Source organism: Peromyscus maniculatus, chromosome 9 (assembly GCF_049852395.1).
Source record: "Peromyscus maniculatus bairdii isolate BWxNUB_F1_BW_parent chromosome 9, HU_Pman_BW_mat_3.1, whole genome shotgun sequence".
Classification (NCBI taxonomy): Eukaryota; Metazoa; Chordata; class Mammalia; order Rodentia; family Cricetidae; genus Peromyscus; species Peromyscus maniculatus.
Window position 1 is genome coordinate 56,093,898 of NC_134860.1, and position 13,003 is coordinate 56,106,900.

Here is a 13,003-nt window from a genome sequence, read left to right on the forward strand (position 1 = left end):
CTACTAAGAAACTGGCAAAACTGTCTTCTGAAAAGGCAAATGCCTGTAAGGCTCATGTCCCGTGTCCTCCCAGCTAAGCTGCAACAGTGCCTAAGGCTTCTCTTCACATTTAGTCTCTACTGGGCCATGATGGGAAGTGAGTGAAGAGGAATGGACTCGGAGGCTAGACCTCCCCGCAACCACTCCCATCTTGTTTCGATTCTGCGAGGCACACTGGGTTTTTAATGTATATACAAGTGGAATCAATAAGAACAATGAGAATTTCATTTTCCAATTAAATTTGGTTATAAGATATTTAAAGCATATAGCATGGAGGAATAAATAAAACATGTGTCATATCATTTATTAAGAGAAATATAAATTAGAGGGACACTCAAAATCCCCACCACAGTCCCGATGCACCCCAGCAGCCATCTCGCCCATTTTATACAGGGGGTCATTGTCCTCAAGTAGGTGTGTGTTCTTGGCATCTTGTTTAATTGACATTGTTTTCAATACATGCTGTGCTCCTCTTTGCACTTCTACCACATACATATGTACTCAATGAATATAATATGTGGTATTGTTCTGAGTTTTGAAATACTTACAAAAATAGGAACCTACTCCACTTTTCATATGTTTCCCCCTTATTCTTCTCTCATCATGTGTTTGAGAGCTAGCCACGCACATACACATAGACACGGGCAATTCATTTTGATGTTCTTTATTATTGCCACAATATGCACACGTCGGGATTCATCTACTTCCAATTGTTTTCCGGTGTTTGAAGAAATCTTTGCCCTCAGTGTGTGCCCTATTACAGTGCTGCCCGGAGACATCTTATCCATGCCTGTCTGTCACGTGTGATGCTGCCACACTGACCACAGTATAAATGTACTAGCTGGTGTTCTTGCTAACCCCACCTGCAGTGTGCCGCCCCTGCTTCACATTTGGGGATTGATTTGGTATTTCCAGGTCTAACTATTTGTTATGAGTATGTTACTAGTACCCCCCGCCCCAATTTAGTTATACCATCTGTGTCTTGTCTATTGCTAACCTATGAGAACTTTAAACCTTTATTTATTTTATGATATATATGGGGTGTTTTGCTGGCATGTCTGTCTATGAACCGCGTGCAAGCCTGGTGTCCTCGGAGGCCAGAAGGAGGCATCAGATCTGATGATGTATTCTGGATACAAAGGCTTTCTTGGCATTTGTTTTGCGTTGTATTTTCTCTCTGCGTAGTTTTTCCAGTGCAGTTCATAGGAGGAAGGTTCCTGGCCTGTCTGGACAGTTGAGGCTTTGCTCCTATTTGCTCCTGATTTGTTATTTGACCTTGGACAGGTCATTGGCCATTCTTAGGAGTTAGCTTCTCTAATGGTCAAGTAAGACAACTTGATCCAAATGGTAGTCTCTTCTAGATGGACAGTCCTACTGTGACACATTTGATAGAGAGAGAGACAGAGACAGAGACAGAGAGAGACAGAGAGACAGAGAGATATACAAATTAGGGAAAGCTCTTGTATTGTTTACCATCTTGTTGCTATAACCAAATACCCAACAAAAGCAACTTAAGAAAGGCAGGGCTTATATTGGCTCATGGTTTTCAGGGACTAGGAATTAAATAGGCTCCCTGATAGGCAGACAGATAGGGGGAGGGGCCAAGGCCAAGTAACAAAGATGGCGGACTTTGAGACAGGCTTCTTTATTGCCCTCCTGACCTGAGACAAAAGCCTGGCTGGCAGCTTAGAACAAAGGCTTTCTGACTCCCGACCCCCCACCAGCAGGCCCCCTGCTGATGGACGGGCTCAACAAGTTCAAGGCTGGATCAGGACACAGTTGCACAACAGTTGTGGGCCATCAGTCATTCTGTCTTTCTTCAAACTGACCAACTCAAATCAGGGGAGGAAGACCCTTCGAGACCTTAAAAAGCCCAGCCCCTGAGAAGAAACTGGGATTTTCAGTTCTCCTAGGAGTCCCCCCTGACCTTTGCGATGGTCTTGCTCTCTGTGTCTCTTATGTGTGACTCCTCACTCCCTTGAGTGGCCTTTCTCAGCTGCTGATGCTGTCTGCGCCTGTTTGTGTTATTCAAGATGTCTCTGCGGTTACCTGTCATGCTTGAGATTTTTTCCTGCCTCTTAATCCTTTGACCAGCAGAGAAAATGACCCTGATTAAGACCTTTAGATGGTAATAGCTTGAGAGAGGACGCAGCCCTCCACAGCAGGGAAGATGGCGGCAACAGTGAGAGGCACTGGTCACATGGTGTCTGCAGGAAGCAGAGAGGTGAGCACCAGTGTTCAGCTTGCTTTCTCTTTTTTTATTCATTTCAGGACCCCAGACCCTGGGATGGTTCCTCTCACACTGTGGGTGGAGGTTCCCTCTGTGGAGACACCGTCACAGACATACTCATGGGTGTATCTCTTGGCGATTCCAAATCCAGTCAGGTTGATAGTGGAGATTAATTATCAAGTGTAAATCCTAGAATATTTGAACTTTTGGTGCTTGAGGAATATGGCTATCTGGGATTACATGAATAACATTGGCGAACACTTGAATAACATGGTCTGGAAAAATACCTCCATGTACATGATTTATTTTATGTTTGACCGTTATGATCTAAATCTAAAATATACTTGTTTTAGTATATCTTCAAGGGCAGGTGCTGTGTCTGTTCCTTAGGGAATGTCCTGTGCCTCTGATCCTTGATGTTCATGGAAAACTCTCAAGATGAATGGCTTGTTGAGTGACTGAAAGATTGGGTGAGAACCCATTATTCCATAACTTGGTGTTTGTCTATCTGAGGTTGTACTTAAAAGTGTCTCACATTCTTAATAATGTCCTTTCTTCTTTCTTAGATACTTAAGCACTCTCAAATATGTTTATTGTATTAATAAAAGAATCGCTTTGGTTTCTTTTGAATGGTCTTGAACTTTGGCGTTCAACTTTGGAACCAGTGGAGTGTGAATAGGTGGATTTTTTGTTGTGCTTTCAAGCCAGAGTTGTGTTTCCTTCCACATTTCCTAGAAAGCATGAATGTGAGCACGATTAACAGAAACCACAACTGCTTTTCTTCCCATGGCTTCCCTGTAAGCAGCCAGAGACACATTCCACTGTCTTTTTTTCTCTCTCTCTTTTTCTTTTTGTTTTTTTTTTTTTTGAGACAGTTTTTTTTCTGAGTAGCCTTAGCTGTCCTGGAACTCACTCTGTAGACCAGGCTGGACTCGAACTCAGAGATCTGCCTGCATCTGCCTCCTGAGTGCTGGGATTCCAGTGTCATAATGGGATTATCCTTCCTGTCAAATGCTGTGCCAGTTGGCTCCATTAGGGAAATGAGCTTACTTCTTGCTCTATGGTCCCTGCTTTCTGTATTGGAATGGAAGTTACCCATCACCTCCATTTATGTGGCTGCCCAGATAAGGCTGTTTAGCATCTTTTCAGGACCCAGCTCAGCTACACCATGCTAGTTTCCCATTCCATTGTACTGGAACAAGGGCTGGCTCTTCATAAGGGCGACTCTCTGTGGAATCTGTTGCTCCTTCACTAAGCACTGGGGATGACATCCATTCCTAAGTTACCCTTTGCTGGTGCATCTGCTTCCTGCCACCCTGTCCTGACCTGCTCTGTCTGTGAAAGCTCTGCCTGAGCTGGGAAGCAGCAACCTATTCAGATGCCCACTGTCATCCTGTGCATGGCACACTGGGCTCAGCACTCCTGGAAGGTACTTTTCCATTGCCATGGGGAGGGAGTGCTTACATTTCCCCAGAAAGGAGGGAAAGATACTATTTTCTCTTTCCTCCTTTCAGATTCTTTCTGTTGGTGTGTTTCCATGAGAGAAGGTTACTAGTGTCATGGAGGAAGGATGTTGGTACCAGGAGAGGAGCCACGTGGGCTTGCTGCTTCTCTGGTGCTCTGATTGAGTTCACTTGCATCAAGTTTTGGTCTGAAGGCTGACATGAAGTAGCAAACTGAAGGAGCATACTCAACTCAGATGCCCACTTAAGATGCAGAGATGTTGACTTCATTCAGAGATGAAGTCATGGGAGCGGTTAGGAAACAGGGTTCGGATGGTGAATCAGAGTGGGTGGTGGAGGGACTCTTTTGTTTAGTCTCCTAAGCTAGGACAGGGCAGGATGGGTGAAGGGCCACTTGGAAAGGAGTTCTGGGACCTTTAGCTGCTTTCTGTACCTTCTAGGGCTCACAGAGAACTTGACGGGGTTAACCCATTTCATTCTTTAGGGAGTGCTGACCCATGTTGGATCAGACATGGTGCCCACTTCTTTTGCAAGAATGAGAGCTTGTTTTTTTTAAACATATATATATATATTATTTTATTTTACAATACCATTCAGTTCTACATATCAGCCACGGGTTCCCCTATTCTCCCCCTCCCACACCTTCCCCTTACCCCCAGCCTACCCCCCATTCCCACCTCCTCCAGAATGAGAGCTTTTTTTTTTTTTTTGAGTAAAACTGAAATTTATTATAAGCCACAGTTGTCCTAGGGACCTCCATGCTATATATATAGCCTCTATGGTTCTATGGGTTGTGGTCTGATTGTTCTTTATTTTATATGTAGAATCCACCTATGAGTGAGTACATACCATGACTGTCTTTCTGGGTTTGGGTTACCTCACTCAGGATGATTTTTTCTAGTTCCATCCATTTGCCTGCAAATTTCATGCTTTCATTGTTTTTCTCTGCTGAGTAGTACTCCATTGTATATATATACCACATTTTTTTCATCCATTCTTCCGTTGATGGGCATCTAGGTTGTTTCCAGGTTCTGGCTATTACAAATAGTGCTGCTATGAACATAGCTGAGCATGTATCTTTATGGTATGAATCAGCATTCCTTGGGTATATGCCCAAGAGTGGGATGGCTGGGTCTTGAGGTAGTTCGATTCCTAATTTTCTGAGAAACCACCATACTGATTTCCACAGTGGTTGTACAAGTTTATATTCCCACCAACAGTGGAGGAGTGTTCCCTTTGCTCCACATCCTCTCCAACATTGGTTGTCATTGGTGTTTTTGATCGTAGCCATTCTAACAGGTGTAAGGTGGTATCTCAGAGTCATTTTGATTTGCATTTCTCTGATGATTAAGGATGTTGAGCATTTCTTTAAATGTCTTTCAGCCATTTGTAGTTCTTGTTTTGTGAATTCAGAATGAGAGCTTTTAAGGATCAACATTTCTTTTCTCCCCTCTCCTTTCTGCACTGTTCTGTGGCCATTCCACCTCGGCAAGGAAGAAATAGAGGTCTACAGTCTAGGAAAGAAAAGGGGTTACTTTGGGTTAAAATGCATTTCGAAAGCCCAGTCATGGTATTATATATACCTGTACCAGGAAATGTATTTCAGAAAGCCATTTACTTAGAAAATGGGACTTTCTATGAAGATGTAATTGTAATGGAATACTTTATATAGGTTAGAAATAACAACTCTAGCTTGAAAGGGTCATGGCTAGGATTCTTCATGCTTGCAATACACTGACTAAGACATCTCCCCAGCCCCCGAGACTTCAATAACTGAGTAGTAACATAAGATTTAGGAAAATCCTGTCTTTTTCAACAATATGGATACATTTGGAGACATTACATTAAATAAAACAAACAGGGCACAGAAAGAAAATGGACTTGTGTTCTGAATTATGCACAGATTCTAAAGCAGCCAGTCATAGAACACAAAGAGTAGCAGCTGCCAGCGGTTGAGGGGGTGATTTTGGGGAGATGGTCAAAGAGCACACGTTTGAGATGGGCTGAAGCTGTTCAACAGACCTGCCGTATAATCGAGTGATTGTAATTAATAATAATGTATTATGCACATGAAAATTGCTAATGTAGCTTTTAAATGCTTCCATCTAAAAACAAATATATAAGGTACTTTATGTGTTAATTAGTCCGATTCAGCCACCCCATAAAGGATTATGTTGTGTAGCAGAAATACATTTTGAGATTTGTTAAATTAAAAGTAAAAAAGAGAAGTTGGTTTTTCAGACGAGTTTTCAGGTGAGGCCAGACGAGGAGGACATCAGATACTCCAGGTGATCCGGTGGTGTGAGCAAGAGGTGGACACTGGTGAAGGAGAGGAGGGTGGGGAGATGTGGATGACAGGGAGATGGAAAGTGAGGAAGAGGAGGGAGGAAGAACCAGCTTTTCCAGAGACGCAAACAAAGGTGGGAACAAGGACACGAGTGTCAGAAGACATGATTGGGGATGGCTGGCTGTCCTGTGTTCTTGCTCAGGGAAGCTGGGAGGAAAAGTTGACCTATCCCTTCTGGCCTCAGTCCACCTCTCTGTAAACAGGCAGCACGAATAGCATCTAACCCAAGGCTGTTCTGAGGATTAGATGGGATGATGCATCCTAAGTACATAGAACAAGGCATGAATGACAGTGACAAACAGTCAGTAAAGGGGGGCCTGATATGCTGGGAAGGCTGCTTTGGAGGTACTGTGGGTTGGATGTAGCATGTACCCCAAAAAGTTCATGAGTTTAATTGAAAAGATCCAATCATGAGGGTTCTTGCATGATAGATGGATTATCCCAGTGATGGATTCGTATATGAATGGACTACTGGATAGTGGGGCCTATTTTGAGAAAGTGGGTTGCTGGGGACCCACTCTTGAAAGATGGATCTTATCCTCAATCTTTCCCTCTCTGTGTCCTGGATTCCAAAAGGTGAGCAGCCTTCTCTGCCACACATTTCCACTGTCATGATGCCGCCTTACCACAGGTCCAGAAACATGGAGCTAGCTGACCCTGGACTGAAACCTCTGACATTTCTTCCTTAAACGGATTTTCTTAGATATGTGTTACAAGGATGAAAAACTGACCGAGGTGGGCAAGGAAGCAAGAGTGCCAGTTGTACAAGAGTTTAGAATCTGCAGAAAGCAGCCCTTGGCCTAGAGATGTTTCCTAGGCTCTGCTTAAATGTCCACAATATAAATCTCCATCCTCTCTTCTATTTGCCAGCTTTAAAGGCAGTTCAGCTCTTTGTAACTTATGGTGCAGGGGCTGGCAAGATGGCTCAGTGGACTAAGGTGCCTGATGCTAAGTCTGACAGCTTGAGTTTGATCCTTGGGAACCCATCTAATGGAAGGAGAGAATCTACTCCTTCAAGCAGTCCTCTGATCTCTGCGGTGTATGTGCCCTCCCTGTGTGCTGGCTGGTTTTTGTCAACTTGACATAAGCTAGGGTTATCTAGGAAGAGTGAATCTCAACTGAGAAAATGCTTCCCTAAGACTAGCCTGTAGGCAAGTCTGTGGGGGCATTTTATTGGTTAATGGTTGATGTGGGTGGTGCCATCCCTGAGCAGGTGGTCCTAAGGTATAAGGAAGTAAACTGAGCGAGCCAAAGGGAGCAAATCAATAAATAAGTGTTCCTCCATGGCTCTGCTTCAGTTCCTGCTCTGATTTCCCTCAGTGAGGAACTCAAGGCAGAAACCTGGAGGCAGGAACTGAAGCAGAGGTCATAGAGAAACATCGCTTACTGGCTTACTCAGTTTACTTTCTTATATAACTCAGAACCACCTGCTTAGGGGTAGAACCACCCCAGTGGGGTGTGCCCTTCCACATCAGTCATTAATCAAGAAAATAATCTGCAGACATGATATGGAAAATCTGATGGAGGCATTTTCTTAATTGAGTTTTCTCTTTTCGGATAACTCTAGCTTGTGTCAAGTTGACAAAAACAAACCAGAACAACTGGCCACTTGTCAACCTGACATATTAATACCTCACTATTCAACCATAACCTTCTTTTCTTGTTTATTCCCAAGATCATATATTAATATCACAATCTAAAACATAAATAACTTTATCAATCCCACAATCTTTAAAAACTAAAGTGCTTTAGAAGTTCAGTCTCTTAGAAACATCCAAAGTCTCCAAGTTCAGTCTCTCAACTGTGGGCTTCTATAAAATCAAAAATAAGATACCTCTATTCTTATTCCAAGAGGGAAGAATTAGGGCATGGTCACAATCAGATCAAAGCAAAATAAAAAGTTAACAGTATAAAAAGTTCAGTGCCTGATAGCCGGTACCTACCTTCACCAGTGGCCTCTTCCAGGTTCTCTTCAGGCCACGTTGTGTTGGGCCTCAACTCTCCATGACCCCTCTGGGGCTTTTAGTGACTGAGGCGATTGAGGCTGCAACTTCATCAATAGCCTCTCTTCAGAGACCCCAGCCCTGACACAGAATGCCAAGTCTCAGCTGCTCTCCATGACCCCTTTGTGCCTTTAAAGCCAGTACTATCTGGGAGACTCTTACACACTACCAAGTCTGACTGCCATCATGAGATGCAGCCTTGGCCACCTCCTGACTACAGCTTCTGTATTCTGACCCTGAGGAAACACTTCTCTGAAGACTTGGTAGCCATGATGCTGGCCTCTTGTTAGTCACAGCTGATTTTTCAGTCCCAGCTGACCAACACTGATGGCCTCAGCAAAGCACTTTTGTGGTTCTGGTCTTTTGTTAATTACGGTCGATTTGATTCTTCATCCCCAGTTAACCAGAACCACAGATTCTAAATTAAAAATATAGGAGGGCCCTGAAAGAGCCTTTCAGGGACCCTAAAACATCCCCTCTGAAACTTCACAGCCAGGCCTCCATCTTTTGCACTGCTCTCAACGTTCTTAACCTCCCAAGGACAGCCCTGAGCTCTGAGCACCCAGTGGCTTTTCTAACGCAAAGTTCAAATGCCATCACAATCCACGAAACACACAGTCAAGTCTGTCTAGCCACACATCCAATCAAGTCTGTGTAGCCACATGCCACTACCTGGGACTAATTTCTGTCTGAGAGTTTTATGTCCACAAACCATTCTCTCAAAGGAGGTTCCTCTTTCCAGATAACCTTAGTTTGTATCATGTGGACAATAGAAACCAACCAGGACAGACATACCACCCTCCCCACAAATAAATACATGTAAAATGTTAAATAAACTCTGGGACAAATTATCCAGACAGGATTTTCATGGGAACATCTTGTTTGGAGCAATGGCTCCACTCCTGCCAGTGTCATTATTATTATTATTATTATTATTATTATTATTATTATTATTATTATTATTTATTGCCAGCCACTCTGTTACCATGCCTTCTTACAGCCAACCCTGTTTCCCAGTTTTATTTTCTGCTTGGTAGTAGACACAAAGAAGTATAATGTATGGCTCTTGCTTGCAGGGAACTTTCCAGATGCTTGTACTAAAATGTGGCTTTTCCAAGTCCATGTTTAGAAGCTTTTGTTAGAGTGGAATGAGAAAAGGTAAAAATAGCCTGAGCAGGCATTTCAGAGGGGCCTCGGATTGTTCTCTGCTCATTTTTCTTCTTAGGTTGTGAATATCTTTTGCTTCCATAAAGAGACAAAGCAAAGTAAATTCCTCACAGTGGCGAATTCTCTTTATGCCTGGATGTACATTATTGCTTCTATAGAATTAGCTCGGGGAAGTGGGAGAGCCTGTTTTCATAGAAATCCTACTCTTTCTTTCTTTTTTTTCTTGTGGTTATTGACTCTCTTGCTGTACATTCCAATGTCATTGAGGTGAATGAGCATGTAGGAAGGAGCACACACTCTCATGGTGGCTTCTCTCAGGGCCATGCTTGGCCCCAACATTGAATACCAGTCACAAATCCTGCCAACCTGGCTTTGCCTTGTCAATTTTCTCAGAAAGTGACAGGGGTTAGGCTCTTTATAGAGATGTGCCTGTGACTTCCAGCAAGCCTGTGGACACAGCTTCTGAGTATTTGTGGATGTGGCTTTGGCGAATGACATGTTCTCTGTAACCCCGAGTAGTGGGAGTCCACCATGATAAACTGGAGTGCTGGGCTCCCAGCTCCGAACAGCACCACCTGCCATTGGCCATGTCAGCTTGATGGGGTTTAAAAAGATTCTCACTTTGTTTATTCTGTGACCATGCTCCAGGATGACAAATTGTAAAGCATCAACTCACCCTGAACGGATAAAATGGTGGAGAGGATGTCTCCTGAAAATGCTGGGAGTTGATGCTGAGTGGAGGAGGAGAGGCAGGGATGCTGGACCAGTCTGTAATTGCGTGGGTCTCACTTTGAGGGAATCACGAAATGCAAGCTGTGCAGATGGAAGCTCCACCTGGCTGGTCCTCCTGTGGGCAGTTGATGTGTCCTGCCCATGTTAGTCCCCATGGAGCTATGTATTTGTTAGGGCACATGCAGAGAAGCATGGGCAGTTTAATTCCAGGGTCTTTGAGGGTAGATGTAACTGCTCTTGGCTTAGGACCATTCTTGGGTTCTTACAACTATTATTTTAGGGGAGTTTCTGCCATTTTGATAGACTAGGAGGCAGTGTGCCATTGAGGCTAGTGGGCTCTAGTCATCCTGATATTGTGTTTTTGTATTTATAACTATCGAGTCCTTGTTAGCGCTACACTTACTCAGTGCCTGCCACTTGCCAGGGCCTTCGCCTTTTTCAGTTACTTCCCATCCAAGTCCTAAGAGACGAACAGAAGCCAACCACAGTGATGACTACATGCAGTGAGAACTTCAGATTATCTCATTTGACGGTTGAAATAACTGTAAGAAGTGACTGTTATGCCATTATTAGACCATATTACTATATTTAAATTAAAAATTAAAGTTATCTGATTGTATTAGTGCCATTTGAGTTTATCTGTACCATATGTGTGCAGGTACCCAGAAAGGCCAGAAGAGGGCATCAGATTCCCTGACTCTCTCAGCCTTAGACCATTTTAGACAAACTGAGGCTCAAGAAAGACTAAGTCACTTGATCAAAGCTGCACTGCCAGTCAACTGGGATTTGAACTCACATTTGAGGGGCCCCAAGGTGAAGCCATATGTAAGTTCTTCTCTGGCCCATCTTCAGTTTCCTATTGGAGAGAAGACAGGCTGTATCAGTGTTTACAGCCGAGTCCTAGACGAAGAAAAGAAACAAATCTTAGCACTTTAAACACATTTTCATTTACTTTGCTCAATGTAAGTCTATTAACAGTTTTATGCCGATTGATTGATTCTTCATTCTAACTTTATAACAAAAATGATTATTTTTGTACACACAACTTATAATAAAAGATAATTATCTCAACTAGGCCAAGAAATATGTATGATTAAAGGAGATGACATATTATCAAAGATATAGTTTAGATTATAAAATCCATCAATTATGTTTATTGTAGTACTGGGTCTTGAATCTAGTACCTCATACATGTTCAATTATTATCAACAAAGATACTGAGGCAGGGCTGGGGTGGAACTCAGTGGTAGAATACTTGCTCAGTGTGTACAAGACCCTGGGTCAGTCCCTAGGATCACACACACACACACACACACACACACACACACACACACACACACACACACTCACTCAAGGCAGTGTTAGGTTTAGTCATATGCAACATATGAAACCAACCTAAACATATTCATTGGGCATTTCCTTTTCTTTGCCTTTTGATGGTAGTGATTTTAGCTAAGTATATTACTTGGTAGGTATTTCTCTACATGGTTAGAGCCCTCTGTTCCCAGTGACTGCAATGGAGTACTCATAGACTGGGCACACTGTAAGCAAAAAAAGTTTATTTGGCTCATGACTCTGGAGATTAGTTGTCTAGGATGGAAGGTCTGGATCTGCTTGAGGACCTTCTTGCTGCAAGATCCCTGGCTGTGTGTGTTATATGGAAGAAAGCAAGCAGGAGAATGAGAGAGCCAGCTGCTCCTAGCAGAGGACCTATGAGCAACACCCCGCCCACTTCAAGGTAACTCCAAGAGTGGAACCCTCGGGGACCCAGTTACATCTGAGTTCTTACCTCTTACAAGGCAATTCCATATCAACATGAGCTTTGGAGCCTCAGCATCCAGGAGACAATCCTGTATGTGTGATGGTACCAGGTAGTTGAGGAAAGGGGTGCAAAAATATTTTACCTTCACACTCCCCACTTACTCCCAAAAGGGATGGTTATCCCTGTCAGAGGCCTGTCCATGATCTCAGTTCTCTTTCTTCTCTCTTCCTTATGTTTTTCTTCTGTCCCATCCTCCACCCTTCCACATTAGGGAGCCAGGGAAGGGCGGAATGGAGGGTTTGGGCCTTAGACCCTTCTAGTGAGAGCTAAGCCCCACCCCAGTGACAGCATGCTCCTTTCTCATTTCTCTGAAAGGCCCTGGTGGGTGAACTAAAGTTTGGTGAGTTTAGACACAGGAAGAGGACCTGGTAAGGTTTACAAGGAAGGAAGCCAACACACCATGCCCTCCTCAGTACCTCAGCTCGAGACTTGTGAATAAGCAGGGGTTGGCCCCTGCAGGGTAGCTGTGGGTTTGTGGCTCCCTTGGGCAGTCCTGCCTCTCTGTAGGATGCTGCTCCCTCACCAGTGACGAAGGCCTCCTTCCTCTGTGTCCTAGTGCTAGAACGTTGTTCACGCCATGTCTCGTCTCCCAGAACTCTGCTTGGCTCGGTTCTTCCCTGGCTATTTAAAGCATCCATTCATTCTGCTCTTTTTTTTTTTTTTTCATTCCCAGTAGCTGTTCCATTCACCCTATTCTCTGCTCAGTTTCCATTCTCTGCTCAGTTTCCTTTCGTTTTGGAGATTCTGCTTTTTGTCCCAACCTGCCTGCGCTCCTCTGCACCAGGACAATCTCAGTACTGTTCTGTGAACCTTGAATTAATCTCCCCCTCCTCCTTCCCTTCCTCCCTCCCTCCCTCCTCCCCCCTTCCTCTGTGTCTTTCTGAGAGATACACGCTGGGACTGAATGGTGTCCTCCTGCCTCACTTCTAGGGTGATGAGATTCTTGTAGGAAGGACAAGGACATGGAATAACAGAAGCGGGATGTCGGATCCTAGGCTGGAAGTCTCAGTCGCTTTGCTGTGACTTCTGTGGTTGAGGGGTGTGTTGGTCTCTTTTCTGTGGCCGTGGTAAAGCCTCTGGACAAAAGCAACCTAGGAGAGAGAGCTGATTCTAGCCTGCAGTTCCAGGTTCCAATCTAGCGTTTGGGGAAAGCGAAGGTGGTGGGAACTTGAAGCAGCCGGTCCATCACGTTCACAGTCG

The 13,003-nt window shown here is 44.0% G+C and overlaps 1 long non-coding RNA gene across 1 annotated transcript; it reads right to left on the reverse strand.

Moving 5' to 3' along the window:
* Positions 1 to 697: 697 nt before the first annotated feature.
* On the reverse strand, positions 698 to 11,908 carry LOC121832305 (uncharacterized). The gene is made up of 3 exons (XR_006075926.2): positions 11,771 to 11,908; positions 10,778 to 10,881; positions 698 to 1,410 (listed from the first exon to the last, which is right to left on the reverse strand). It is a non-coding gene; the product is annotated as an uncharacterized LOC121832305 (long non-coding RNA).
* Positions 11,909 to 13,003: the final 1,095 nt, after the last annotated feature.